The 27,912-nt window shown below is 40.0% G+C and overlaps 1 protein-coding gene across 6 annotated transcripts in view; it reads right to left on the bottom strand.

Annotated features, from left to right (window-relative positions):
- The window catches only part of CSGALNACT1 (chondroitin sulfate N-acetylgalactosaminyltransferase 1), a 335,696-nt gene that overhangs the window by 175,606 nt on the left and 132,178 nt on the right, over positions 1-27,912 (bottom strand). The gene's annotated exons all lie outside the window — the stretch shown is intronic.

The raw sequence follows: 27,912 nt of genomic DNA, 5'->3' as shown, positions 1-27,912 counted from the left end.
TCTCGATAGTTTGGCCTAGAGAGTGAGGATTACAGAGGGGCTTCTGTGGATTACAGAGGGGCTTCTGTGGCTTCCCGAGTTCTAGTTATGGTAAAGAGTGAGCAGGAGAAGGCAGGATGTGCCTGAGAGTGGCTGGGAGAGCGTCCATGGGAAAATCACACACTCGGTTTTGGAAATCTCCCAGTTGGGATTCTAAAGGTTGGGAAGCCTGCCTCACCCCACAGCCACAGTAATAGAGTTTGACATCCGTCAATTAGCAGCATTCCATAAATAAGTCAGCTTTTAATCATGCCAAAGAAGCCCGCCAAAAATCAACTATGGAAAAGAGTAGTTGAAAATGAGCACACTGAGATCAATACTATTTTAACAATCTAGGAAGCCGTGCTATTCAACATACAATGAATAAGCGAAAGTCAACAGCACTCGCAAAGAACTTCAAAGGCACAATTGGTCCAATGGTGTGACTATACCCATCTGTGTAGGTTAAGTTCCAAGGCTTCCTCATATTCATAAATGTAAATCTAAATCTTTAATCCATCTAAACCACGTCTGTGTCGGACACATTGATTCCTGAAATGTGAAAAGTAAGACGGGAAGACGAAAAAGCCCTTTCATCATCCGTGTGCCTAAAATAACAAACAAAAGCACCGAAAGACTAGAAACGTGTCAGCCAACTCAGTCTGCCTGGTGGGATTTTCTTTGTGCAAATGTGGATAGTAATATACATGTTTTAAAATCTTGATGGTAGTGTTTTCACTTGTATAAATCAACGGAGTCCCCTGGGTAGCAGCACTGGGAGACATAGCAGGCTTAGGGTCGGGAACTGCGCAGCCAACTTCTAAAATTATCTTTCTCGAGAGTATGTTTCAGAAAAGCAAGTGCCCTTGCATGCTACATGTTACAAGTGGCATGTGATTATAGGCTTGACAAGATTCCTTCCACATTAAATAATTTTACTGAAAACAATATGTTTTAGGACTCAACTGACTTTAAAAGTCATGAGTTCTTCCCCCCAAATGTTGTCTTCTATTCTTCTGTGAAATGAAAAACCGGGTCTCTGTTCTGGTCTTGTGTGTACAGACGCGGACTGAATGAGAAGTTGCCCCTTTCTTATTCCTAATCCTGCCCGTGAAGTCGGCCACCCTCACTTTCTTCACTTCAGTTTCTCACTCTGATAAGTGAGGATAAGCACAGATACTTTGACCAGAACTACCAAGATGATGAACAGAATTATGATGCTAAATTATTGGAAGTCTCTTTTAAAATGCGTGGGTCTAATATTACCTTAAAGGTATCAAGTAGATTTCCTTATGCTCCAAGGATTTACCAAGTGCCTCCTACCCTAGGCCTTGGGGTCCTTGTGAGGCCCCTGTGTGAGCCATCTCCACACAATCAACATGTAAACCACCAATACGAGAGAGAATGAAATGACTCACATGCTAAATAGAGACGCAAATAATATGCCGTTAAAGCATCAGAAAAAATGGGCTAGGACTGGAGAGAATGGGGGTTACATCTAATCACTCAGAAAGAAACTAAAGCGCTCTGTTTGCCGTTGATCGTAAGACCAATAACACAATCTTTCTCCTAAATCAGCTGGGATACAGACAGATAGTTGATGCTCCTTCACAAAAGAGAGCTCTTCCGCAGCACAGTCTGCAGTTACACTCAACGGCCTCTCCCAGGAAACTCCTCCAAGGCCAGCCCTGCCCCTATGAGATGCTACAGCTGCTGGCACATGCTAGACAACATCACAGATGCTAATGAGGGAGACCTGCTGCACTTAAACCCTGAGCAGAGCAAGAGATTCAGGTTTTCATCTGTTATGGAATATTTCTGCTCCCCCAAACTTCATATTTGAAATTTTAATCCCAGTATGTTGGTATTTGGATGTGGGGTCTTTGGGAGGTAGTTAGGTCATGAGGGTGCAGCCCTCTTGAGTGGGATTAGTGCCCTCATGAGACACCGCGAGAGAGCTAGCCTGCTCTTTTTTTGCCACATGAGGACACAGTGAGAAGTCAGCTGTCCGCAGCCTGGAAGAGGGCCCTCACCAGAACCAGACCATGCTGACACCGTGATCTTGGACTTCCAGCCTCCAGAACTGTGAGGAACAAGTGCCTGTTGCTGATACGACGCCCAGCCTGTGGTGTTTTGTTACAGTGGCCTGAGCTAAACCATCATCTTAAATCTGTTGCTGTGAGATTGCATACAAGTCCATAACTTCTTAGCCTGTGTTTCCAGATCTGTAAATAAGGGGTTGGACCAGGCCATGGTTCTCAGTGAAGGAGGATGGTCTTTATCGGCTGGCTCCCCTCCCCACTAGGATTCCATCTGTGGAAAAGATACACTGCAGAGAGGAACAAGCAACACAGACAGAGGAAGATGAGGCAGGACAGCATCTAGACTTCGATGTGAAGGGGAGGGAAGGGAACTTTAAAAAGCACAAGCTCTTGCAAGACTTAAAGTTGTGGCCTTCCTGAGTATAAAGATTCTACCAGACTAGTTGATAATGAGTAATTTGACGATCAAAATCATGGGTTTGTCCATTAACCAAACATCACATCTCACATAACTGATAAGAGCCAGAAGCACAACCCCCCATTCACCAAAGTACACCCACCCCCCAAAGACAGAATGCTCAGGAAGAAGAGCCCGTCAGGTTGAGGTGCCCCAGGGAACAGGGACCCCTACACAGAGCAGCTCAGAGAGAACGAATGACACATTCCAGCACCATACACACCAACAAACCAGCCCCAACACAACAGAAGCAGCAACACAGAGAGGGCATGAGTGTGTGGTTCAGAAACCCCAGACCTAGTCCCAGTTCTGCCATTAAGTTATTGTGTGACCTTGGGCTGGTCACCAGCAAAATAAAAGTCTGGACCAGATCATCTCCAAGTTAACCTTCCAGCACAGAAAGTAACTGACTTACTTTTTACCGTGTTCCATAAAAATTTATCTGCTCCTAGAATCCTTTTGGCATCTTTAAGGTCAGTATATACAACTCCATTTATGGGCTCAGTTTTTAAATGAGTGCATTCCCAGGCTTCCTAGGACAGCCGCCCAGAACACAAGTCTAAGGTGCAGGATGGGTGAAGTTTCTTTTCTCTGGCTTTCTTTATGATTCCTTATGGCTAAACTCTGCCCTCGCCACTGCCAAGTCTCTGCACTTCTGGCACTGAGGTTTGATCTATAGTGTTCATAGGGCTCGTTACACTGTGATAGATGAAGAAATTAAACCTTTCGCCAAACTCGAACGGGTGTTTTGAATGGTAATTTTTATCTTCTCCCTTCCCAGATGCAGAAATGTCAACAGTTGAGAGATACTATGATGTTGGTATAAAGTCATTACAAAAATGGACTTGCTGCCCAAATGATCTCTTATTATCTTGCAAATGTATTACTTTTGCTGTATCAATTTTTTTTAGTTTATTTCATGTTATGCTCCAGCTGTAAGGGAATTGAGAACATACTGTCCACATTTTCAAAAAAAGACTATAACATTAGCAGAAGAAATATTTCACCATAAAAATGAAAACTATGTGTAAATATTCATATAATTGAATTTATTCAATCAATTTATTGAGTCAAGCCAATGGAAGGATGCTTTTTTTGTAGTGAGAGCCAACAAGACAGGAGAAAATTTTCATCTCAGTGTTCAAATAAATAAATAGTCATATTGCTCATGGATATCAATTTTTTAAAATATGCATACAGAATATAATGGATGTCGCTCTCAGGGAACGTACAATTCCTATATACTATTTACTAAGTATACTGGATAACAACAAAATGAAAACTAAGAAAGAGAAACACAGATATTTAATCAAGGTATATTTAAAAATCATTAAGGGCTTCCCTGGTGGCGCAGTGGTTGAGGGTCTGCCTGCCAATGCAGGGGACACGGGTTCGAGCCCTGGCCTGGGAAGATCCCACATGCCGCGGAGCAACTGGGCCCGTGAGCCACAACTACTGAGCCTGCGCGTCTGGAGCCTGTGCTCCGCAACAAGAGAGGCCGCGATAATGAGAGGCCCGCGCACTGCGATGAAGAGTGGCCCCCGCATGCCACAACTAGAGAAAGCCCTCGCACAGAAATGAAGACCCAACACAGCCAAAAATAAATAAATAAATAAATAAAAAATAAAAATAAAGGAATTCCTTTAAAAAAAAAAAAAGTAAAATAAATATCCTTTAAAAAAAAATCATTAAAATATGTTTTCATTCCATACCATGGCCAGTTAAGCAAGACAGGGGTAAAGAGTAAACAAAGAAAATATTATTGGAGTAATCAGCAGTAACAAGGAATGAACTATTGGTACACATATCAACAGGATGATAATGATGCTGAGTAAAAGAAGCCAAACAAATAGTAAACATACTGCATGATTGCATAATATAAAATTCTAGCAGATCAGCATTTGCCTGGGGACGGGTGTGGAGCGTTGGGAGGGGCCAGGAGGGATCAGGAGGGGTAGGATGGTGGGATTACCAAGGGGCAGAAGAAAACTTTCCTGATGATGTATATATGTTCATTATCTTGATTTCGGGGGTGGTTTCATGTGTATATCAAAACTAATCAAATTGTATACTTTAAATATGTGAGTTTATTATATATCAATTATACCTCAATAAAGCTATAAAAATTATTGAGTAGAGAGACAAAAATAGGGAAAAAAATTTTAAAGATTAAGAATAGTTATATTTTGAGGCAATTGAGATACCTGTTGGATGAAAAGCTACAGAAAAAAATAGGCTACACTAGACCCATAAAAGACTACCAAAGAAAGATTTCTGATTGTTGCTATATTATATAGAGAGAATTTTTTTATTTCCTTAGGATTTTTCACAGAAATAGTTCTAACTACCCTCAGAGCCTCAATAACAATGGCTAACATTGAGCCATTTTATCCTCGCCTAAGGAGTCTAAGAGTTGGGTACTACCTACTATGATGAGGATACCGAAGTTCAGAGAAGCTCACGTCCTTCACCAGCCCAGTGGTGGAGCTGGGATATGAACCCAGGTTGAGCTCCTGAAATTAAACTTCTCTCCCTCTGCTAGACAAACAGGATCCTGGACCAGTGCTGTGGGTCACAATTTGCTGATTCACACCTCTGATGGCTTAAAGAAACTCTGTGCATTAAACGGCTACATTTCTAAGTCTGCAGTCTAATCGTGGTAGCACAGAAAAGGTCAGTAATGAAGCGGTGGTGGAAGGCAGGGGAACTGCAGCAGGGGGAGCAGGAAAAATAATACCCGGAAATCAACAGATTTGGTTTTCGCCATGTCCTCAGGGATGACTATAAACTTGGGCAAGCCATTTCTCTTCCTGGAGTCTGTCTCCTCTTTAGTAAAATCAAGGGTTTGGACTAATCAATTTCTAAGACTCCTTCCAGCTTGGTGATTTTGCCAGTCCTCTTTGGGGTAATACACCTTGCATTTTGTAACTTGGGTCAAAACTTTTCCATGACACCAAACACATTTCCGGTACAAAGCTTCCTCCATCTCTTTGAGCACCCGCACCTAGCAAATCCCTTCACTCTTTCCCAGAGGCATTCTGTTCCCAAAGGACAGCGCTAAGGGAAGGCCCAAGGAAAAGGAGGACGGCCCCTCAATCAGAGCCCACCATGTTCCCCTGTACACACTAACAATCTTTTTCACTTCAAAAACACTAAAACATTGACTTGGGAGGTGTGGCCAAGATGGTGGCGTAAGAAGGCCCTGAGCTCACCTCCTCCCATGGACACACCAAAATTACAACTATTTACAGAGCAACTATTGATGAGGACAACCTAAAGACCAACAGAAAAGATTTTCCACTGCTAAAGATATAAAGAAGGAACCACGAGATGGGTGGGGGACGGAGATGTGGTGTAGTCAAGACCCATACCCCCAGGTGGGCCACCCACAAACTACACGATAACCACAATCTCCCCAAGGAGTGAGGGGTCCGAGCCCCACATTGGGCTCATCAGCCCAGGGGTCCTGCACTGGCAAGACGAGCTCCCAGAATGTCTGGCTTTGAAGGCCAGCAGGGCTTGTATATGGGAGAACATGAGGGCTGTGGGAAATAGAGTTCCACTCTTAAAGGGCACACAGAATCTCACATGCTCTGGGAAGCAGGGCAGAAGCAGTAATTTGAAAGAAGCCTGAGTGAGACCCTCTTGCTGATCTTGGAAAGCCTCTGAGAGAGGCAGGAGGCAACTGGGACCCCCCCCCCCCCGCCCCGGGGACATAGACACTGGCGGCAGCCATTTTGAGGGCTCTTTCTGCCACCTGGGCACTGGTGCTGGCGAGCACCATTTTGTAGCCCTCCCTCTAGCCTATTACTGCCAGGGGCTTGCCTGCCCACCAGCGGGCTGGCACCACTTCCAGCCCCACCACCCAGGCCATGCAGCCAGGGAGACCTGGCCCCACACCAGCGAGCAACCAGCCACTGCACGAGGCAGGGCAGGGCCTGGCAGCCAACCAGGCCAGAGGTAGTCTTATTCACCAGCCACACCCAGAGAAGTTGGCCTCACCACAACAGAAGGGCCCACACAGCGAACACAGGGGCACCCCAGAGCATATAGCTCTGGTGAGGGCACTGCGCTGCTGGGCCCCACAGGACATCTCCTACATAAGGCCACTTCTCCAACAGGGAAATGTGACCAACCTAAAATAATACATAGAAATAAATACAGAGAATTAGGGAAAATAAGGAAACAGAGGAATATGTTCCAAACAAAGGAACAAGACAAAACCTCAGAAAAAGAACTAAATGAAGTGGAGATAAACAGTCCACCCAATAAAGAGTTCAAAGTAATGACCATAAAGATGCTCAATGAACTTGGGAAAAGAATGGATGAACCCAGTGAGAAACTTAACACAGTTAAAAAATATAAAGAAGAACCAAACAGAGACGATGAATAAAGTAACTGAAATTTAAAATACATTAGAAGGACTCAACAGTAGACTAGATGATACAAAGAAACAGATAAGTGATCTGGAAGACAAAGTAGTGGAAATCATCTAGCTGAACAGAAAAAATGAATTTTTAAAAATGAGGACAGTTTGGAATAAATTAGGAGTTCGGGATTAAAATATACACACTACTATATGTAAGATAGATAACCAACAAGGACCTACTGTATAGAACAGGGAACTATACTCAATATCTTATAATAACCTATAATGGAAGAGGATGTAAAAAAAGAATACATATATTTACATGTATATGAATAACCAAATCACTTTGCTGCACACCTGAAATTAACACAACATTGTAAATCAACAATATTTCAATAAAATAACTTTTAAAAAGAATCTAAACAAGTAAATAAATGAATAAGTATGAGGACAGTTTAAGAGACCTCTGAGAAAACTCAAGCATACTAACATTCACATTATACGGATCCCAGAAGAAGAGAGACCAAGGGACGGAGAATTTATTTGAAGAAATAATAGCTGAAAAATTCACTAACTGGGAAAGAAAACAGACATCCAGGTCCAGGAAGCACAGAGAGTCCCAAACAAGATGAACCCAAAGAGGTCCACACCAAGACATATTGTTAATTAAAACAGCAAAAATTAAAGATAAAGAGAGAATCCTAAAAGCAGCAAAAAAAAGCAACTCATTATATAGAAGGGAACTCCCCTAAGACTATCCTCTGAATTTTTAGCAGAAACTTTGCAGGCCAGAAGGGAGAGGCACAATATATTCAAAATGATGACAAGAAAAAACAAACAACAAAAAACAAAAAAAACAAGAATAGTCTACCTGGCAAAGCTATCATTCAGTTTTAAGGGAGAGATAGAGAGTTTTATGTAAAAACAAAAGCTTAAAATATTCAGCACCACTAAACTGGCTTTACAGGAAATGCTAAACTTCTCTAAGCAGAAAAGAAAAGACCACAATTAGAAATTAGAAGAATGAAAAGATCACAATTAGACAAATGAAAATAGAAAACACAGCAATCCAAAATCAGTGGGATGCAGCAGTTCTGAAAGGGAATATGAGCCTACCTCAGGGAACAACAACAAAAAATCTCCAATACACAATTATACCTTACACCTAGAGGAACTAGAAAAAGAAGAAAAAACAAAACCCAAAGTTAGTAGAAGGAAAGAAATCATAAAGATCAGAGCAGAAATAAATAAAATAGAGACTAAAAAAAAAACACAATAAAAAAGATCAATGAAATTAAGAGCTGGTTCCTTGAAAAGATAAACAAAATCGATAAGCCTTTAGCCAGATTCATTAAGAAAAATAGGGAGAGAGCCCAAATCAATAAAAACAAATGAAAAAGGAGAAATTACAACTGACACCACAGCAATACAAAGGATCATAAGAGACTACTGCAACAACTATTCAGCAATAAAATGGACAACCTGGAAAAAATGGACAAATTCTTAGAAAGGTACACTCTCCCAAGACTGAATCAAAAAGAAATAGAAAACATGAACAGACCAATTACCAGTAAGGAAATTAAATTAGTAATTTAAAAGACTCCCAATAAGCAAAAGTTTGGGACCAGATGGGTTCACAGATGAATTCTACCTTCTCAAACTATTCCAAAAAAACTGAATAGAAAGAATGCTTCCGAACTCATTCTACCAGGCCTGTATCACCCTGATACCAAAACCAGACAACAAAAGAGAAAATTACAGGCCAATATCACTGATGAACACAGATGCAAAAATTCTCAACAAAATATTAGTAAATCAAATTCACAATACATTAAAAGAATCATACACCATGATCAAGTAGAATTTATCTGAGGATACGAGGATGGTTGAATATCTGCAAATCAATCAATGTGATACACTACATTAACAAATTGAAGAATCAAAATCATATGATCATCTCAATAGATAAAGAAAAAACTTTTGACAAAATTCAAATCCATTTATGATAAAAATGCTCAACAAAATCGGTATAGAGGGAACATAACTCAACATAATAAAGGCCACATATAAGCCCACAGCTAGCATCATATGCAATGGTGAAAAGCTGAAAGCATTTCCTCTAAGATCAGGAACAAGGATGCCAGTTTTATTCAACACAGTGTTAGAAGTCCTAGTTACAGCAATCAGACAAGAAAAAGAAATAAAATGCATCCAAATTGGAAAGGAATGAGGAAAACTGTCACTGTTTGCAGATGGCATGATGCTATATATAGAAAATCCTAGAGATGTCACCAAAAAACTGTTAAAACTAATAAATGAGTTCAGTAAAGTTGCAGGATATAAAATTAATATACAGAAACCTGTTGTGTTTCTACACACTAACAACAAACTATCAGAAAGAGAAATTAAGAAAACAATCCCATTTACAATTGCATCAAAAAGAATAAAATACCTAGGAATAAGTCTAACCAAGGAGATGAAAGACACAGAAAACTATAAGACACTGATAAAAGAAATTGAAGATGACAGAAACAGATGGAAATATGTACCATGCTCATGGATTGGAAGAATTAATATTGTTAAAATGACCATACTACTCAAAGCAACCTACAGATTCAATGCAATTCCTATCAAAATCCCAATGTCATTTTTCGCAAACTAGAATATTTTCCACAGAAATGACTTCAGACTATACTGCAAAGCTACAGCAATCAAAACAGTATGGTATGACACAGAAACAGACATATACATCAATGGAACAGAATAGAGAGCCTAGACATAAACCCATACTTATATGCTCGATTAACCTACGACAAGGGAGGGAAGACTATACAGTGGGGAAAAGACAGCCTCTCCATTGAATGGTAGTGGGAAAACTGGACAGCTACATGCAAAAGAATCAAACTGGACTATTTTCTCACACAATGCACAAAAATAAATTCAAAGTGGATTAAAGACTTAAATGGAGGACCTGAAACAATAAAACTCCTAGAAGAAAACATAAGCAGTATGCTCTTTGACATCAGTCTTAGCAATATTTTTGATATGTCTTCTCAGGCAAGGGAAACAAAAGCAAAAATAAATGTGACTACAGCAAACTAAAAAGCTTCTGCACAGCAAAGAAAACAATCAACAAAATGAAAAGGCAACCTTCTTAATAGGGGAAGATATTTGCAAATGATATATCTGATAAGGGGTTAATATCGAAAATATACAAAGTACATACAACTCAACATCAAAACAAACACCTGATTGAAATATGAGCAGAACACCTGAATGGCCATTTTTCCAAGAAGATGTACAGATGGCCAACAGACACATGAAAAGATGCTCAACATCCCTAATGATCAGGGAAATGCAAATCAAAACTGCAATGAGATACCACCTCATGCCTGTCAGAACAGCTATCATCAAAAAGGACCAGAAATAACAAGAAGATGTGGAGAAAAGGGAACCCTCCTACACTGTTGGAGGGAATGTAAATTGGTGCAGCCACTGTGGAAATCAGTATGGAGGTTCCTTGAAAAAGTAAAAACAGAACTGCCATATAATCCAGCAATTTCACTTGTAGGTTTTTACACAAAGAAAATAAAAACTGTAATTCAAAAAGATGTATGCACCTTTATGCTCATTGCAGCATTATTTACAATAGCCAAGGCATGGAAGCAACCTAAGTGCCCATCAGTAGATGAACGGATAAAGAAGATGTGGTTTTATATATATACACACACACACACATATACACACACACATATATAAAACACAGAATACTACTTGACCACTAAAAAATGAAATCTTGCCATGTGCAACAACATGGATGGATATAGAGGGTATTATGCTGAATGAAATAAGTCAGAGAAAGACAAATACTACATGATTTCACTTATATGTGGCACCTAAAAAACAAAATAAACAAACAAAACAAAGTGAAAACAGACTCTTAGATACACAAAACAAATGGGTGGTTGCCAGAGAGGGTGGGGGGGTGGGTGAAATAAGTGAAGGGGATTAAGTGTTACAAACTTCCAGTTTTATCAGTTATATAATAAATAAGTCAGGGGATGTAATACACAGCATAAGGAAGACCATTTCATAATGTATGCAAATGTCGAATCATTATGTGGTACACCTCACCTGAAACTAAACATCATGTTGTATGTCAACTATATTTCAATTAAATATACATTTTTTTAAAAGTTGGTTTGGGCTTTCAGGTAGTTAAAAAGGAGGCACCCCATTGCCCGCAGCTCATTCCATTTTCCCTGTAAAGCTTCCAACATCTGAGATGATCCAAAGTACTCAGCATGTTGTGGCCATGGGGCCAGGCTCCATTTATCTCCATTCCTGTTGGTTCTCTAAAGTGGCTCTTCTCTCTTTACACTAAAAACTGATCATTTTCTCTTTTTAAATGATGAATTTTTGTTACTCTTTGGAGAGACATAAAAAATAAGGGCAACTAAATAAGGCAATTGTAAATCATTTCAGCATCTATAAAACTGCCTCCTTTGTCACAAAAGAAAAGAAGAAAAGCCGCTGGAAAAAAAATGCAACTGACAAGGAACCAGATATCCCTAAAAACGACTTCTCTATGAGTTTTCTTCTCCAAATTTGAGGGTTTTAGCTGCCTTGAAAATTATTTCTGGGAAAAGCGTGTGTGATATCAGTTATCAAGTGTGATAACTATTTTCAGGATGCATTGGTGAGGCAAATGCTTAAAAATTAAGGGAAGCTTAATGTCTATTTTTCTATAATTCGACCTGTATTTCTGCTCTACATTTTTATTCTGTAGTTCATACACTCTCTTTTCATAGAGACTCTGTTCTATCTCAGAACATATCATTTTTATTTTTATTGACTGACTTAGCAATCATTATACTATCAACATAATAAACCAAAAATTAAAATATAGATCACCTCTTTCCCACATAAAACTGGAGAGTCACAAAGTTTGCTTCCAACCCTTATCATTGCACAGGCATGGGTTTTACGTGGTTATGTTCAGATGTGCACACTATTTTCTAACTTTTTTGCTTGAATTCTCCATGCATCTTACTTGGTCCTCATATCTGTCATTTTAAATGGAGAAATATTCCACTGTATTGCTAAAACGGTTTAATTAAGCCATCTTTCAGCTAATTGTCTCCACCCATTATAATTCAGTCAAGCATGTTTAAATAAATTAATTTTCTTTTTCCTTTTTGAGCTATTTCCTCAGGCTGTAATCTGAAAAGTGGGATTACCAGCTTAAAGACCATAATCAGCTGGGTGACTTTTATTATAAATTGCCAGGAGCTCTCCACAAGAAGCATTACCAATTTGCAACGTCACCAGAAAAATATGAGTCTAGCTTTTTCTTCATAGTCTCTTTAACACTGGGCTTTCTGGGTTTTATTTATTTTGGGGTGATTTCAAAAGATTAATGTAAAGTATTTTAGTTCTTTGAATCTGTCATATGTTTGTTTAATACTCTTACTGCCTCTTCTTAAAAATAGGTATTGATCATTTACTACATGCCAGGTGCTTTATGTGCCTTGTAACTCACTTAATACCTCTGACTGCCTCATAAAGTAGACACTGTAAATTTCATCTTCACTTAAGAAACTGAGTCTCAAAAGCTTAAATAATGTGATTTGAAGGCTAATAGTTGATGTTGTCAGGATTCAAACTCACTATCTACTTCCTGTGAATTCTCCATACGCCATCCTGCCTTATAAACACAACCTTTAAACATCTTGCCAGTTTTTTTCCTCTCTTTTTTTTTTTTTTGGTTTATTTATCTTGTTTATCAAGGTATAAAACACACAAGTAAAGTGATTAAGTTGCCTTCATCTTAAAGGTACAGCCAATGCGTTTTTACATACATATACACAATGTAACCACCACACAGATCAAGACGCAGAGTCTGTTATCAACTTAGGACCTTTTCTCTGCTTTTTAAACACAGACAGGTTTTGTGCTTCTCATTCTCCATAGAGCCTGGTACTGAAGCTATGCAAATAAGTGTTTAATAAACTCTCTTTAATCATAGAAGGTTGAAACCTAGAAGTGACCTCAGAGATTATGTGTCCCAACCTCCTAAATTTCCAGATGTGGAAACTGAAGCCCAGAAGGAAAGGACCTAATATTCAGAGCTATTCCTGCCTCACCTGGCTGGCTGCTTGCCACTCCTTACACAGGAGACACAGTGAGGCTGACAGAAAAGGCAGGGTGCACAGCAGAGAGAGGGCCTAGACAAAGATTTTGTTTTGCTATCTTTATTTTAAATCAGTCTTTAAGTAACCAAAGGGTCAAGTTACAGTAAGCTGACCTTACTGTAAAACACTATCTTTTTTTACATAAAAGTATCAACACTTGAAATCAAATGAGATTGCCTGTCAGAGCAGCCTCCTTGGTTGGGTAGACACTTACTCCAATAATGCTCCATTGCTCATGACTTCTTTCGAACGCCCTCTTTTACAAGAACTTTCAGAGCTAATGAGTCAATTTTACTTTTTAAATCTATAAAATTAGCAACAGAATAAAAACTGGATGTTGCCTTTCAAATCACTAGAAAGAGAACAAAAATATAATCCATATAACAAAAGCACAGAGAATAAGAAGCATATAAAGTAAAAAAAAATTTTTTTAATGACAAAAGATCAAATTTATCAAATATGGCAATAAATGTGAATGGGTTAAACAGACCCCAACAAAGACAAGGATTCCCAGCATCCCATTATATGCTGTTTATAAGACAGACCTAAAACCAAATGACTCAGAAATCTAACATAAAAAGAAGGGCAAGATGTTTCTAGAAAACACAAATGGAAGGAAGGTTTAGATAGCAATATTTATACCAAACAAGGCAGAATTTGAGGCAAAAGAACATTTAACAAAACAGACTACGTGAAAAATTGCAACTGTACTAATAATAAAAATTTTGCTTTTAAGAAGCAGTTTAGTTTGTCAAATTGGTAAATACATTTTCATTATAATAGTTTTATCATTGAGTGTACAGGCAAAGAGACACATCCAGGAGCTACTATTAATAAGACAATAGGAAAATGGTCAATACAGTATGGTTACATATGATGGAATAAAACGTAACCATTAAAAATCACCTTTTAAAAATTTAATGAATGGCAATGTACTCATCATACAATACTAAATAAAAGAGGCAAGATACAGGCAGTAGGATCTCTATTTGTCTTAAATAAAATATACATGAAAAAAATAATAATAAAATAAAATATACATGAGATATTTTTTAAATTAGAAAAAGTATACCAAAATAACACTCTGGTTAAATTAGGGTAGATCTTTAGTTACTTTTTACACTATTTTTCCCTATTAAAAAAAAAAAAGAGGGTCTGAAGTCCAAGATAAATGAAAAGATAGCATGAGGGGACTTTGCTTCCTTAAATGAATTCAGGTGTCCAGACTTCCTGACACAAACCCCGTCCCAGGGCACTGGCAAGCGAGTTAAAGAAAAGACTTTTTGTATAGGATGAGAATTCTGAACCTCACAGCACCTTCAAGATCTAAAACCATGATGTTTAGTGTTTTCTTCCAAGGACTGACTAGTTTTTAACGAATATAAACTATGTTAATTTTCTTTTCTATTCTAGGTTCTCCGAATGAACACAGAACAAGTAAACTAATAAATAAGTAAACAAAGCAGTAAAACAGTTCGATCACCCACTTTGTTCACAAATCTCTCCTGCAAAGACAGATTTGCCTGCATTAGAAACAAGAATGTGCAAGTTCTCAAGGATGATTCTGAACAGAAGTTCCAAACGTATTTTAAGCAAAGGCAGTCTCCTGGGAACAGCATCCTGGATATCTTCACTGAATTACTTTGCATTCATTTTGATGTACATATTTTACATGTTAGGGTATCTTAAAATAAAATTGTACTGATTTATGTTACCACGTCATTTATTTAACAGTTTGAAGGAAGAATAGATAGGCTTTTACAAGACAGACTCAATAAAATTCATATTCCTATATGCTTAAAATGAGATTTGTACTCACTATCATGATTAGGAAATAATCAGATTCCAGATCTTTTGAGAAGTTCTGTATCTTTGCACAATATAACCCCCCAAATTATAATACATCGGCTATCAGGTGTGACAGTAAGGGCCACAGACCTGAAAGAATCTCGGCAATCACGGCACCCAGTGTCCCCTTCTCCTGGAAACCACAGCCCAGGGAGGGGGGTGACTCATCCAAGTTCTCAGCTGGAGCTCTTTCCCAGCGTAGCCGCATCTGTCATGCCTTCAGAATTTTTCCTCCCTGCTGGATCTACATAATGTAATTATCACCACCACCCATTTTCGTCCACACTGAACTCTTTACCTCAAAAGGAGAAGAGAAATGTTTAATGGGGTGGAGAGCAGGTGCTTGAACAGGCAAATCTCCCATTTCTCACTCATGCAACAGAAATGTCCCGAGGGCCCTCAGGGGTCCAGTTCTATGGTGGGGCTACAGCCCCTGCGCTCAGGGAACTCACAGACCCTCTGCTCCACCACCATCCAAGATTCAGAAGGCTGTGGGGTCTGGGGGCGCATTGCAGGTGCTGGGGGAGCATCTAATCAGAGTAGGGGGCTCAGACTCACACCTGAGCCGCGACAGGCAGGTGGGAGGGAAGAGGAGAGAGGAAAACAGCATTAAACGTGGCCGGACGCGCAGATGCCTGGGGGCCCTGGAAGCAGGCGAGGGGGCAGAGAAGGCTGGGAACCTCCCTACAAGAAGGAACCGTGTCCAAAAGGCCATGCGGCCACTAACAGAACTTAATTGAGAGATGGAAATGGTCAAACTTGTGCTTTAAAATGCTCACTGTAGGGCTGTGATGCAGCTGGGCTGGGGAGGTGAGGACCCCAGGTGTGGAACATTCCAGAAGGTTCCAGCATCACCCAGCCGAAAGGACTGGGGGCTAGGTGAGGGGGGCAGGTGCCATGGGGCAGATCGAGGGGACATCCAGGCAGGCATTCGGGACAGATGATGGTTCTCCCATGGGGTGAGGGAAAGGAGGAAGCTATTCAAACTTAACTTTCTTCTGTTTCAAAACACATGTTTGAGTCATTTACACATTCATGTGTAACCACAACAAAATGGCCCTGTCCTCAGACTCTAAATTTCAAGGAATCCTGACTAAATTCTGGCAATAAAAAGGGAAGCAGGGGCCAGTGAGGTTACTTGAGAGACAAAGGAGAAACAGCACAGGCCGCTGACCAGTCACAGGACAACATATCGGTTAGAATGGCGGGTGAACTTGAGTTCAAATCCCAGGCTGGCTACTTGAAACCTCGGGCAAGTTTTCCTTATTAAATCTCAGTTTTCTCATTTTTAAAATGAGGGTAAGGATGGGGCCTACCTGAGGAGGTTAATCAGCAGGTTGCTATAAGGAGAAAGTGCAAAATGCAGGATCTGACCCCAGTGAGTGCTCCTCAAGTGATTGCTGTCATTATATAGTACAGAGGATTTCCTAGGGCTGGAAAAGAATAACTTTTTAATTTATAATATTAGCTTTTACTGTTAAGATATCCTGAGTTCTGGGCATTGGGCAAGAAAGAGAGCATCAACACCCAGCAGGTAGCAATGACCTAACGGCCACGGTCAGATGCTCCTTCTTGGTTTCAAGCAGGGGCATCAGAGGGAGCAAAGGTCTTCACGGGGGACGGTGAGGTGTCCCCACCCAAAATCTGCCAGCAGGACTCAGGGAAGTGCACCTTTAGAAGGCGCTGACAGAGTAACAGAAAAATCTTTTAAGCAAAAGGAGAGGGATTATCTACTTTGTATTCTGAATAGATAAGCAGAGAAACCCACTACTATAAAACATACTGTAAAAATACTGTGAAAACCTTGAGTGAGGGCTTCCCTGGTGGCACAGTGGTTGAGGGTCTGCCTGCCAATGCAGGGAACATGGGTTCGAGCCCTGGTCTGGGAAGATCCCACATGTCGCGGAGCAACTAGGCCTGTGAGCCACAAGTACTGACCCTGCGCGTCTGGAGCCTGTGCCCCACAACAAGAGAGGCCGCGATAGTGAGAGGCCCGCACACCACGATGAAGACTGGCCCCCACTCGCCACAACTAGAGAAAGCCCTCGCACAGAAATGAAGACCCAACACAGCCAAAAATAAATAAATTAATTAATTAATTAATTTTTTTAAAAAATAACAACACTTTTAACTAGTTTTAGAGGAATGATTCAGTGGTGTGCTGGCAAATGTTAACAACCAGCTCTCTGGAAAAAGAGGAATTGCCTGTATATCTATACCTATGTACGTACGTAAATTATGAATTTTACTGGTGTAGAGTATTAGTACACAATTTACAAATAATAATAAAATATACAATGTTCTTTATTATAAATTCCATATAGCCAATTCATTCATTAATTTTTGCTAAATTCTTGTATCTGTAGAAAACCTATGATGGTTGCAGCTGACAAATGAGTGTATTAGTTCCAAGATGAATGCCTGTCCATAGTTTATTTTACATCAAGAGCAAGACAACACATCACTCGCTTATCAATGGCAAGAATGATTTTTTGCTGAGTCAGATAACTGTTTTTTAATATTAGAAGAATATTTCCACAATTTTTTGTGCTTTTCATGATGTAACGCTACAGACAGGAGACATTATTAAATTTAATCTGCAATTTTCTTAAGTCTAGGAAACAAAACAACAAATCACGCTCTGATGTAGAGCCAATACTCCCAAGAAGTAAATATTCCACTGAGGCCAGTTTCAATCCACAGCACGCCCACCACTCAACAGGGCTTGGAAGGGAGGCAGTAGCACACGGTTACATGGTGTTTCCACCATACAGGTACCTCATTGTGGCATGTTTACAAACCCCTTCTCAATCCTTCATCCATGTCATCAGTAAAAATGTGCCCCATTTGTTGAACTTGACAAAACATGGTGTTTGTTTCATTGTTTAGGGATCATCTATACCCGTGTTTAGATGCTGAGATGTTTGGAATTCCAAGGATGACTTTTATTAAACTTGGCTATCAGTCTAAGAAATGACCTCACTAGGGACGTCCCTGGCGGTCCAGCGGTTGAGACTTCGCTTTCCAGTGCAGGGGGTGCAGGTTCAATCCCGAGTCAGGGAACTGGGGTCCTGCATGCCTCTCAGCCAATGAGCCAAAGCATGGAACAGAAGCAATACTGTAACAAATTCAATAAAGACTCTAGAGATGGTCCACAACAACAACAAAAAATCTTAAAAAAAAAAAAAAGAAATGACCTCGCTCAGTGGTACTTGAGCTCAGTGGTACTTGAGCCAGCTCATACTGGCTCAAAAAAGATAATTATTCAATTTTCAAGGATTTTGCAAGCTGGTTGTTAAATACAGCCATTACTAAAAAAATAAATTATATAGACGTATAATTAAATAAGTTATATTTTAAAATTTTAAACAAAGATATTAAATAATCAAGAACCGTTACTTCCTATCAATTTTACCACACTGCACCATTATCATTGCTCATGGAGTTATTCAAAATACATGAATATAGTAGCATATAAGAAGAGGTGGGACAAATAGAAATCAAATAGTAAGACGGTAGCTTGAAATCCAAATAGATATGTAACTTCAAAGGCAAACAGACTAGTCCAATTAAAAGACAAAGACTGACAAACTAGATGCACAATAAAATTTAATTATGCTGCTTGGAAGAGACATACTTTAAACATAAAGATGCAAATGTTTGACAGTAATAGGATTTTTAAAAAAAGATAGAGCATGCCAACACTAACCAAAAGAAAACTGGAAGAGCTATGTTAATCACAGTAGACTTTAAGGGAAAAATCACTGTCATCAGACTAGTAAAACAATTCTATATTTTGTATAAAGGTAGTAACAGGCCTTGAACCATATAAAGCAAAAAGTAGAAGAAATGAGGGAGAAATAATCACAAGCACTAATCCATAATCATAGTGAGCTATTTCAACATACCTCTCTCAGGAGCTAATAGAATAAACCGGAAAAATTCAATTTTTCTACCCTTTTACCTTTAAATTCTCTATGTCCTTAATTCAAGAAGTATCTCTTATAAGCAGTATAAAGTTGGTCTGACACATTTTTTAAATTAAACAATGCTATTAACACTCTTGAACACTCCACAACTGTAGAATACGCATGCTTTTCAGGAATAAATAGAATGTTTACAACAACTGACCTCATGCTGGGCCAGAAAGCATGTCTCAGCAAATCTCTAAAGATGGAAATGACAGAGTGCATTCACTGATCACAGTAAAATTAAGCCAGAAATCAAGAACAGAACTGAAAAATCCCCAGGTGTCTGGATATTAACCAATAAACTTTTAAATAATTCATCATCAAAAACTACTCAGCACTGAATGATAATGAGAATATAAATCCTTCCAGACGGAAAAAACCTCTAAGTCAAGAGGACATCTTTCGATCCATCCACTGAAAGTGGTGAAGAGGTCTGCTCCCCTCAAGACGTGCTGTCCTGAGAGTAAAGGTACAGTCTTTCCTTCTGGTGCCCAGCATTACTCTCTCAGGAGAAGAATGCCCACCCCCACTAGACCATCCAGACAACCTCCTCAGCAAAGGAGGCCCTCTGAGACTCTGGTTCCTTCTGCCACTCTGGCTCCTGATGGCCCTTATCCTTAAGGGACTACTGCCTTGACTTTCACCTGGATAAAGGACCTGCCTTCTGGTGCTTGAAAATCACATAAAACACACATAAAACCACAAACACATAAAGACTCTCAAAAATATTTTAGGTTGAAATTTTATATTCATCACAAATGAAGATCTGGTGTTACAGCCCCCTACTAAATTGCCTGCAGGCTTTCTACCGTATTTCCTGCAGCTCATTAAAATCGTGAAGCATTTACAGTATTGTAACCAATATAATATTCGAAAGATAATTTTGTTTTAAGTTTTTAAACATTCATCAGTACGTTAATTGGAGTAATTACCACTAAGTGCTGTAACCCATCCCCCCAAATCTCAGTGGTTTAAAACAACAAAGGTTTAGTTCTCTTTCAAACCACTACAGCGACTCGGGGACTCAGGCCGCCGCCACCTTGCTACTGCAGTGTCATCCAGGTATCGTGCAGCAGAAGCAGAGGCATACAAGGGACGTCAGACCAGACCAGGTCAGACTTGGCCTCTCAGCCCTGGAGTGATACACACTGGCCATGCTCACATTCCATTGGCCAGAACTAGTCACATGACCCTACCCCGATGTCAAGGGGCAGGCAGGTGTGGTCTCCCGTGATCAGGAGGAAAGTGAAATGGTCTGTTAAACCCGTAACGCTGTCCCTGCCTCAAGTGGACATCAAACCTCCCAGGCCATTAAGGAGGGAGGAGGAAGGAAGTGGCCTTCACTGACGTAAGTACCAACTTCACACACATTGTGTTTAAACAGAAAGAAGATTTGTGAGCCAGATGCCGTTATCCCCATTTTATAGATGAAGAAACCAAAGCACAGAGTTAGTAAACAGGCAAGTGAGGAGTTGATCCAGGTCAATGACTCCAAGGCCATGCGCTTTCTCGATCATCTCAGGTTGGGCCCACCTGCATCAGAGTCCTTGAGGTGCCTCTTCAAATTGTGGGTTCCTGAGCCCCACACCACACTTACTAAATAAGAACCACTGGGTACATGAACCTGTACTCTTAACAAGTTTCCAAGGGACACCATCCTGTTACCCCTGGAATTCAACAGCAAAGTCTAAATAATCCCTTCCAAGAAAGTAGAACAATGCATGGGCAAAAGAAAAGATTCAGTAGGTTTAAGAGGGGAGGCCTTGTGGAAAATTGAAAATCCTGCAGACGAAAGAGTCAGAAGCCGTGGACACTGGTCCTTGACCAATTAACCTCCTGGATGACTTTAGGAGCCACTCACCCACACTGAATCTGTTCCAAAGAAAGATGACATTTTCTCCACCAAAAAACATTAGAATCAGGCTAAATGATCTTTTTTTTTTAATTTATTTATTTATGTATGTATTTGTTTTATTTATTTTTGGCTGCATTGGGTCTTCGTTGCTGCGTGCAGGCTTTCTCTAGTTGCGGCGAGCAGGGGCTACTCTTCGTTGTGGTGCGCAGGCTTCTCATTGCGGTGGCTTCTCTTGTTGCAGAGCATGGGCTCTAGGCGTGCGGGCTTCAGTAGTTGTGGCACTCGGGCTCAGTAGTTGTGGCACGTGGGCTTAGTTGCTCCACGGCATGTGGGATCTTCCCGGGCTCCCCTGCATTGGCAGGCGGATTCTTAACCACTGCGCCACCAGGGAAGTCCCAGGCTAAATGATCTTTAAAGCCCACTTTGGTTCTATGATAATGTGAGAACTGTAAAGTGAGGCAATAAAACAAATACAGAATGAAAAAAGTAATAGTAACATTTCAAATAACAGCTTACCCCAGCAAGGCTTTTTTTTTTTTAAAACAAAGACGAGCTGCTTCTAAAATTTATAGGGAAAGGCAAAAGAACTAAGATAACTAAAAACAACTTTGGAAAAGAAGAATACAGAGAGAGGAATCACAATACCCAATTTTGAGACTGACTCTGTAACTGCAGTAATCAAGACAGTGTGGGATTTACTGGCAGAGGAACAAACACGTAGATCAATACAACAGATTTCAGAACCCAGAAATAGCTCTGCGTCAGTATGGCCGATTAATCTGTTTACAAAGACACGAAAGCAACTGAATGGAGGGAGTATAGTGCTTTTAACAAATGGCATTGGAATAATTGTTTATCCATATGCAAAAAGAAGGAAAGAATTTCAATCTAAACCTCATACCTTAAACAAAAATTAAATCAAAATAGATCCTAGATCTCAATGTAAAATGTAAAAATATAAAGCTTTTAGGAAAAAACATAGGAGAAAACCTTTATAATTTAGGGTTAGGCAAAGAAATCTCAGACATAACACAGGCATGATCAATAAAAGAAAAAAATCAATAAATTAAAAACTTTCACTCTGCAAAACATCCTGCGAACAGGATGTCACAAAAAGGGAGAAAATATCTGCAAATCACATATCTGACAAAGGACTTGTATGCTGAATATATGAACTTTCTAAACTCAATAGTAAGAACATAAAGAATCCAATTTCTTAAATACGCAAAGGACTTGAAAACAGACCATCACCAAAGAGAATATACAGATGACAAATAAGTACATGAAGAGATGTCCAACGTCACTAGCCATTAGGGAAATGCAAATTAAAGCCACAGTGAGATACCACTTCACAGCTTTTAGAATGGCAAAAATAAAAAACAGCAATGCAGAGAAACTGGATGTCTCCATTGCTGGTGGAAATGTAAAATGGTACAGCCACTAGAGAAAATAGCTTGACTTTTTTTTTTAAGTTAAACATACACTTCACATATGACTCAGCAATCACAATTTTAGGTATTTATCCTTTGAGAAATGAAAACACGTTCACACAAAATGGACATGAATTTTAATAGCAGCTTTGTTTGTAATAGCCAAAGAATTGCCAACAACCTGAACGTCTTTCCAGCAGTCAATGGATGAACAAACTTGGGGCATCCATACAATGGGCTGCTACTCAGCAGTGAAAAGTCAGGCACTGCCGCCTCACGAACAACCTGGATGGCCCTCAAGGTCGTTATGTTGAGTGAAAAAGACCCATCTCAAAAGGTATGATCTCCCCTTGTACGACGTTCTCCAAGAGCGATGGAGAACAGACGCTTGGTTGCCGGGGGATGGTCGGGGGGAGGGTGTGACCGTGCCGGGACAGCCACTGTGGAAACGGATCAATTCTGCATCCTGACCGGGGTGGTGGTTACACGAAGGTGTGTCATGAACTTTCATAGAACTGTACACACATACACATGTACACACAAAAGAAAGCATGGAAAACAGGTGAAATCCGAGTAAGATCTGTAGTGTTATAGCAATGTCCGTTTCCTGGGTTTGATAAAGCATTATCATTATGGAAGATATTACCATTAGATGCAGCTGCGGTGGATTCAGAACTTTCTATAATATTTCTTCAACTTCTTGTGAGTCTCAATGATTTCAAAACAAAAAGTAAAAAAAAAAAAAAATAGCTAATATTTGTTGGGTACTCTCTGTGTAGCCGTACTGTTCTGAGAACTTTATATTTATCCACATATTAACTAGTTGAATCTTTACAGTAGACACTGTGTTCATCACATTTTACAGATGAGTTTCAGAAAAGTTAAGTACTTTGGGCAAGGATGCAGTTGGTAAGTAGAAGAGGTGGGACTCAGACCCAGGAAGGCCAGCCCCAGAGCCTTAGCTAATAAGCAGTATTTAAAAAAAAAAAAAAAGCAAGTCAAAGAAAAGGTCAGCACAGGGGTCAATAATATGGAAGGAAAGAAAAAGGACACAAAGAGAGTACAATGGACACAGCAGGAAAGGCCTCGGAGTGTTCATTCCTCGCTGCTCTGTGTGTGTCCAGGAGGACACATGGTCCCTTTTGACCCACGTGTCTCTAAGGACTGAGGAGGAGCTGGAGAGAGGGAAGGGACACTTTCAAAGGGGCATCGATCAGTTAGAGGAATTGAGGTGATTTAATCTAGAGGAAGTCAGGAAGGTGGTTTAATTACCACCTTGATGAAGGCTCTTGAGAGAGTGTCCAGAGGATATGGGACAGAGGAAAGGAGACTTACACTGAAAAAAGAGAGTTCAGTTTGACATTAAAAAACATCTTCCCGACCATGTGAGGAGGGAGAAAACTAGGACAGATTAGAGGGAGGTGACTCTTCTGAGACCTTCGAGAAGGAAAGCATGAAACTGGCAGTTCATTCTGCTCACTATTACACCTGTGTGGACAGTCCCCCACCCCCGTGCTGTGCAGGCCCCGCGGAGGGCACGTAATACATGCTGTCTGATTGAATCAGCTGGTTATAAAGTAGGTGTGGCCGGTCCATTTTACAGATGAGGAAACTGAGCTTCAGAGAGGCTGAGTTCCAGCCTAAGCCCCTCAGCTGCCACGGGGAACATGTGGGGTTCAAGCCCATGTTTTTCTGCCTTCAATCCCAGACTTTTCCACTACACGACACACTCTGCTAAGTTCAAAGAAGTAAGGACTTGAAGAGTCCTCTGCCTGCTGGCCTTAGGAAAAAAAGAATCAATTATGGTCCTTTCCAGCTGCAAAAATATCTATCCCTCAAAGTGTGGCTAACCTGGTTTTACATCAGCTCCACTTCCCCTGATACCTACCAGGCTGATCTTTTAGGAGCTCGATTCATCCAGAAAGTTAACCCCTGTTTCTGATTATCGTTCTCTTTACAACATCCCTGTGGGTGTCAAGTCGAATTAGAAGAAACTCGAGAGAAAAAGGAAGAACAGTGACTCCCGCTTTCTAGATGAGAACCTGGGCTGCCCCCTCGGGTGGGCGTAGGAAGCGACTCGGGGGCTGCGGAGAGAACCACGGGAAGATTTCAAAACAGAACTAGTGCAGCCCAGGGGAGGCCACCTCAGAACAAACGCCCCTGGGAGGACTCCTCCCATCCAGCCTATGCAGACAGTGATGCAGACGGTCTTCTTCAGCCTGATTATGTGTGTGTGCTCCAATAAAATTTCATTTATGGACACCGAAATTTGAATTTCATTTCACTTTTTGCTGATTTTTTAAATTAATAGACGGTGATGCAGCCACGGTTACCATGTCAGAAGAGGCATCCATCAAAGTGCCGCAGGTGTGTATTTATGTGTGTGTGCTCCAATTAAATTTCATTTATGGACACCGAAATTTGAATTTCAGTTCCCTTTGTGCTGATTTAGGTTTACAGAAAAATTGAGCAGAGAGTACAGAGTTTCCATATATTCCCAACCACCCCACGGAGTTTCCCCTATTACTCACATCTTGCATTCCTGTGAAACATTCGTTACAACTGCTGAACCAATACGGATACATTATTATTAATACACTTTGCATTAAGGCTCACTCTTGCTTACAGAGTCTGTGGGCTCCGTCAACTGCATTATGACACACATCCACCATTACAAAACCACACAGAGTAGTTTCGCTGCCCTAAAAATCCTGTGTGCTCTGCCTGCTCATCCTTCCCCACCCCAAGCCCTGGCAACCACTGATCTTTTTACTGCCTCCAGAGTTTTGCTTTTTCCAGAATGTCACAGAGTTGGAATCACACAGTCTGCAGCCCTTTCAGACTGGCTTCTTCCACTTAGCTATGTGCATTTAAGGTTCCTCCATGTCTTTTCATGACCTGAGAGATTTTTTTAATAGACTTTTTTCTTAAGAGCAGTGTTAGGATTACAGGAAAATAGATCGGAAAGTACAGAGAGTTCCCACAAACCCCCTCTTCCCACACACTCACAGTTTACAACTTGTATTAGTGTGGTGTGTTTGTTGTAATTGACGAACCAATACTGATACATTATTATTAACTGAAGTCCACACTTTGACATTAGGGTTCACCAGGTTATGACAGATGTATATGGACGTGTGTCCATCATTAGCTCCTTTCTTTTTATCACTGAGTAATTAATACTCCATGGTATGTATGTACCATAGTTTACCCATTCACTGATGAAGGACTTTTTGGTTTGTTCCAATTTGGGGCAATTATGAATAAAAGTGCTAGAAATGTGTGTGTGCATGTTTTTGTGTGGACCTAGTTTTCAATTCATTAGGAAAACACTTAGGAGCACGACTGCTGGATTATGTGGTGAAAATATGTTTCTCTTTGTAGAAATTGAAAACTGTCTCCAAAGCAGCTGTACCATTTTGCATCCCCACCAGCAACAAATGAGAGTTCCTGTTGGTCTACATCCTCGCCAGCACTTGGTGTTGTCCGTGTTTTAGATTCATCCATTCTAATGGTCTGGAGTGGTATCTCAGTGTTGTTTTAACCCAAGTATATATTTTTTAAAAGCACAATGTTCAACTCCCTAAAGTAAAAAAGCAAGTTCTAATAAACTGCCAGGATTTAGCCCATAATGGTCATTCTCGGAAATTCCAATCACACAAAAAGTCTACCTTGAGAGAGAGAAAAAAAATCTTTAAAACAATTAATTCCTATTGCTGAAGGCAAGGTTGGTATGACTTGGAACTTGAAATACACTGAGCATGAAAAAGCCAAAGCAAAATTTGTCTGTTCATCACTAATATACCAAGATGAACTTTCAAAGGCAGGAGGACACCTGAAGTTTAAAGATTAAAAAAAAAAAAATGCCTTCTAGTGACCACTTGCCACATACAGGCATTTCCTCTGACATTCCTGGATTTGCTTTAACACAGTTCTCAGATTTAAACACTGTGCAGTCCTAAATTGCTTTGTACTATTTCTAAGACACTGTAACTTGTGGAGAGGGGAGAGGAGGGAGGGCTGGGTTTTTCCTTCTTCTACAGCTTGTCCAGATGTTCTCTGACACTTTTTATGGAAACTAGAGTACCAGAAAAATGGGAAGAAAGATTTTACTGTATATTATTACACCTGCTATGGCTTGAATTTTCACAGTTAAAGATATTCTCTTGTTATATTTATGTCAAAGCATCATTTCACACTTGCATGTTGATATAATGGTTTTGATGTTCATTAACTCAACAAAGATTCAGGCAATAAAGTGCAAAAAAATTCTTGAAGAAAGAAGTCATTCAATTTCATATTTTTTTGCATCCACGTGAACTTGCCATATGAAACTTAACATAATCAAAAGTCACATAACACATCTACCTTGAAAAATTACTGGCATCTTAAATTTTTAAACAGCCCATGTTATGTTCCCATTCTTAATAGGCATGATATAACCCATATAAAACAAGTGCTTTATCCTCAACTCTGGATCTGCTGTTTATGGCAGCTCCTCAAAAGCCTTGGAAATAGTCCATGATGAGGTGGCAAAGATGCCTGAAAACTTTTCCAAACCAAATGGCAAAACATTTAAGAGAAGCATCAAAAAAGAATTTGCCAGGAATAAACCTAACATGTGGAATACCTTTTCTTTGCATTTTGAGGATGCATTTTTGGAGGATACGTTCAAATACTTCTGCTTTTAACCACTGGCTACCGACAAGAACTGAAGCTAGGCGTCCCCATATTTTATATGGCAACACCTCTAGTGTAAGAACCTTCAAGTAAAAGCTGAAACACCCACACTTCAGTAATGCTAAGAAAATTCTCCCCATTATTTTGCTGTCAACCTAAGCAGAGTGACTATGCATTCTGCTGAAAGCTTTTTTAAGGGGAGTTTTGGGGTTAGTAAAAGTAAAATATAGTCTAACTTATTTAAAATTTCCAGAGAGGGAATTTTGACCCAGAGCATACTTGATTATCATGCTGAATTGAGGTGTCTTTGCCAGGTCAACCACATACCCTCACTAATCATGTTGTGAAGTCTCCAGGACAGGAGAGGTACAGATGTTTAATGTTAATTACAGAAGATTTCTGTAATTCACTCCTTTCCTTTTACACCCACAGCTTAACAAACATACTACTCCCATCCACACCAAAGATGGAAAATTTTCTGGCATATAGTTATGGGTTGAATTGTGTCCCTCCTCCCCAACAAAAACAAGAAAAGATATATTGAAGTCCTAACACCCAGTACCTCAGAATGTGACTTATTTGAAACCAGGATCTTTTCAGATGCAATAAGGTCACCTCACTGGAATCAACTGGTCAATGGAATAGGACGGGTCCCTAATCCAGTACGGCTGGAGTCCTCATAACAGAACGATGTGCAGACACAAGGAGAGAACATGACAACAGAGACAGATACTGGAGAGATTGAAAGATGCAGCTGAAAGCCAAGAAAGGCCAAGAATCAATACCACTACAAGAAGCTAGGAAAAGGGAAGGAGGAACTGTCGCCTACAGGCTTCACAGGGAGCATGGCCCTGCCCACATCTTTCAGACTTACAGATTTCAGACGTCTGACCTCCAGATTTGTGAGACAATACATTTCTGTTGTTTTAAGCCACTCAGCTTGTGGTAATTTGTGTGGTATCCTTACAAAACTAATACACAGCATGATCAAGTGGGATTTCAGCATACACAAGACAACCAATGTGATACATCACATTAACAGAATCAA

Source organism: Balaenoptera borealis (genome assembly GCF_965194805.1).
Source record: "Balaenoptera borealis genome assembly, chromosome: 21".
NCBI classification, from domain to species: Eukaryota; Metazoa; Chordata; class Mammalia; order Artiodactyla; family Balaenopteridae; genus Balaenoptera; species Balaenoptera borealis.
This window is presented reverse-complemented; position numbering and strand designations above follow the sequence as displayed.